Source organism: Triticum urartu, chromosome 7, assembly GCF_003073215.2.
Source record: "Triticum urartu cultivar G1812 chromosome 7, Tu2.1, whole genome shotgun sequence".
Taxonomy (NCBI): domain Eukaryota; kingdom Viridiplantae; phylum Streptophyta; class Magnoliopsida; order Poales; family Poaceae; genus Triticum; species Triticum urartu.
This window is the reverse complement of record NC_053028.1, coordinates 402,671,166-402,675,518: the sequence shown is the minus strand read 5'-3', so window position 1 is coordinate 402,675,518 and position 4,353 is coordinate 402,671,166.

The following is a 4,353-nucleotide window of genomic DNA, read 5'->3' as shown; positions in this document are numbered from 1 at the left end:
AATTGCTCGCGCGTCTTCCACCACCACCACCGGCTGCACCTAACGCACCTCTACAACAACAACAACGACGACTACCTACACATCGTGAAACAGCCCTCCGCCGAGCGAGCCGTCTCCCTCTTGCACCTGGCCAAACTGTTGGTGCTGCTGTTGCTACTTCTGTGGCTCCTGCTGCTGATGCGGAGGAGGATGATTTTGCTGGCGATTACGAGGATGAGGTTGATCAAAATCAGAACTACGTGCCACCACCAGCACAGCAACCATCAGGTCGTCCACATGCAAATAATGGCAATGGTAGGGCTCACCCTCAGGTACGAGATCATGACCATCTCCCTAAACTAAAATTGAATATTCCACCATTTGAGGGTAGATATGTTCCTGATATATATCTTACTTGGGAGTTAGAAACTGAACAACGATTTACATGTTTACAATATCCCGAGGAGAGACGTGTTCCTGCTGCTGTTTGTGCATTCACTAGTTTTGCATGTGTTTGGTGGTCTGAGCATTGTAGATTATATCCCATTCCTGCTACTTGGGCTGCTTTGAAAACTGCTATGCGTACTCGTTGGGTTCCACCATATTATCAACGTGAATTACTTCAAAAATTGCGGTGCTTAAGACAGGGAAAAAATTCTGTAGAAGAATATTATCAGGAATTACAAACTGGCATGATTAGATGTGGTATTGTTGAGGAGAATGAAGCTATGCTTACACGTTTTATGGGTGGATTAAATAGAGAGATTCAGACGATTCTAGAGTATAAGGAGTATACTAATATCACTCGTTTATTCCATCTTGCTTGTAAAGCTGAACGTGAAGTGCAGGATCGACAGGCATTGGCGCGGACTAACTTTTCTGCAGGTCGACCTTCTTCATGGACACCACGTGCATCATCTACTTCCACACGTTCTGCTTCACCGGCGCCTCCGTCGGCTGCCACCTCCAACCGTGATACAATAAAGCAGGCACAATCACCACTATCTGCCAAGAGCACACCTTCTGGGCCTGTAAAGAGCTCTTCTTCATCCATGGCATCAACAGGGCAAACACATGATATTATTTGTCAACATTGCAAGGGTGGAGGTCATTATGCGAGAGAATGCCCATCTAAGCGTGTGATGATTGTTACTGAGGATGGTGGGTATGAGTCCGCTAGTGACTATGATGAGGAGACTTTGGCTCTTATTACATGTGACGAACACGGTGGAGACGATTCTGATCATGAGACGCAATACATGGCTCCTGAAGATGCTGACAGGTATGAATGTTTAGTTGCTCAACGTGTTTTGAGTGTGCAGGTTACACAAGCTGAGCAAAATCAGAGGCATAATTTGTTCCATACAAAGGGAGTTGTGAAGGAACGTTCTGTTCGCGTGATCATAGATGGAGGGAGTTGCAACAACTTGGCTAGCATCGAGATGGTGGAGAAGCTATCTCTCACCACAAGACCACATCCACATCCTTACTACATCCAATGGTTCAACAACAGCGGCAAGGTTAAGGTAACACGTACTGCTCGTGTGCATTTTAGGATCTCTACATATGCTGATTATGTTGATTGTGATGTGGTACCGATGCAAGCATGTTCCTTATTACTTGGTAGACCATGGCAATTTGATAAAAATTCTATTCACCATGGTAGAAACAATCAGTATACTCTTGTTCATAAGGATAAAAATATTACTTTGCTTCCTATGACTCCTGATTCCATTTTGACAGATGATATTAATAGAGCTAATAAAGCAAAACAGGAGAAAACTAAGAGTGAAAATCAGATTGTGGCAAAATAATTTGAGCAACAAATGCAGCCTAATAATAATAAACAATCTAGTGTTGCTTCTGAAATTAAATTGAAAAGTGCATGTTTACTTGCCACCAAATCTGATATTGATGATCTAGATTTTAGCAAATCTGTTTGCTATGCTTTTGTGTGCAAAGAGGCATTATTTTCATTCGAGGACGTGCCTTCCTCTTTGCCTCCTGCTGTCACTAACATTTTGCAGGAGTTCGCCGACGTCTTTCCACAAGACGTGCCACCGGGATTACCACCTATTCGCGGGATTGAGCATCAAATTGACTTAATTCCCGGTGCATCATTACCCAACTGGGCACCATACCGTACCAATCCAGAGGAGACGAAGGAGATTATGCGTCAAGTACAAGAACTGCTCGACAAAGGTTATATACGCGAATCCCTTAGTCCTTGTGCTGTTCCTATCATTTTAGTGCCGAAAAAGGATGGTACGTCGCGTATGTCCGTTGATTATAGAGGCATTAATAATATTACTATTCGTTATCGTCATCCTATTCCTAGGCTAGATGATATGCTTGATGAATTGAGTGGCTCTACAATATTCTCCAAAGTTGATTTGCGTAGTGGTTACCATCAAATTCGTATGAAATTGGGAGATGAATGGAAAACAGCATTTAAAACTAAGTTTGGATTATATGAGTGGTTAGTCATGCCTTTTGGGTTAACTAATGCACCTAGTACTTTCATGAGGTTAATGAACGAAGTTTTACGTGCTTTCATTGGACGATTTGTGGTAGTTTACTTTGATGACATATTGATTTATAGCAAATCTTTGGAGGAACATTTGGAACATTTACGTGCTGTTTTTATTGCTCTACGTGATGCACGTTTGTTTGGTAACCTTGGAAAGTGCACCTTTTGCACCGACCGAGTATCTTTTCTTGGCTATGTTGTTACTCCACAGGGAATTGAAGTTGATAAAGCCAAGATTGAAGCTATTGAGAGTTGGCCGCAGCCCAAAACGGTCACACAAGTGAGGAGTTTCCTTGGCCTCGCTGGTTTCTATAGGCGTTTTGTGAGAGATTTCAGCACCATTGCCGCACCTCTCAACGAGCTTACAAAGAAGGATGTACCTTTTGTTTGGGGTACTGCACAGGAAGAAGCCTTCACGGTATTGAAAGATAAGTTGACACATGCTCCTTTACTCCAACTTCCTAATTTCAATAAGACTTTTGAGCTTGAATGTGATGCTAGTGGAATTGGATTAGGAGGTGTGTTATTACAAGATGGAAAACCTGTTGCATACTTTTCTGAAAAATTGAGTGGGCCTAGTCTGAACTATTCTACTTATGATAAAGAATTATATGCTCTTGTTCGGACCTTAGAAACATGGCAACATTATTTATGGCCCAAGGAATTTGTTATACATTCTGATCATGAATCTTTGAAACACATTAAAAGTCAAGCAAAACTGAACCGTAGACATGCTAAATGGGTTGAATTCATTGAGACTTTCCCTTATGTCATTAAACACAAGAAGGGTAAAGAAAATGTTATTGCTGATGCCTTGTCTCGTCGTTATACTATGCTTTCACAACTTGACTTTAAAATATTTGGTTTGGAGACCATCAAAGATCAATATGTTCATGATGCTGAATTTAAAGATGTATTGCAGAATTGTAAGGAAGGGAGAACTTGGAACAAGTTCGTTCTTAATGATGGATTTGTGTTTCGTGCTAACAAGCTATGCATTCCAGCTAGCTCCGTTCGTCTTTTGTTGTTGCAGGAGGCGCATGGAGGAGGATTAATGGGACACTTTGGCGTCAAGAAGACGGAGGATATACTTGCTACACATTTCTTTTGGCCAAAGATGAGACGGGATGTTGAGCGTTTTGTTGCTCGCTGCACTACATGTCAAAGAGCTAAGTCACGACTCAATCCTCATGGTTTATATATGCCTTTGCCTGTACCTAGTGTTCCTTGGGAGGATATATCTATGGACTTTGTTTTAGGTTTACCTCGAACAAAGAAGGGGAGGGATAGCATATTTGTTGTCGTGGATAGGTTCTCGAAAATGGCACACTTTATACCATGTCATAAAAGCGATGATGCTGTTAATGTTGCTGATTTGTTCTTTCGTGAAATTATTCGCTTACATGGTGTGCCAAATACTATTGTTTCAGATCGTGATACTAAATTTCTTAGCCACTTTTGGAGATGTTTATGGGCTAAGTTGGGGACTAAGCTGCTTTTTAGTACTACTTGTCACCCCCAAACTGATGGACAAACTGAAGTAGTCAATAGAACATTGTCTACTATGCTTAGGGCTGTTTTGAAGAATAACAAGAAAATGTGGGAAGAATGCTTGCCTCATATTGAATTTGCTTATAATCGCTCATTGCATTCTACTACTAAGATGTGCCCTTTTGAAATTGTGTATGGTTTCCTACCTCGTGCACCTATTGATTTGTTGCCTCTTCCATCTTCAGAGAAGGTTAATTTTGATGCTAAAGAATGTTCTGAATTGATTTTAAAAATGCATGAGTTAACTAAGGAAAACATTGAGCGTATGAATGCTAAATATAAACTTGCTGGAG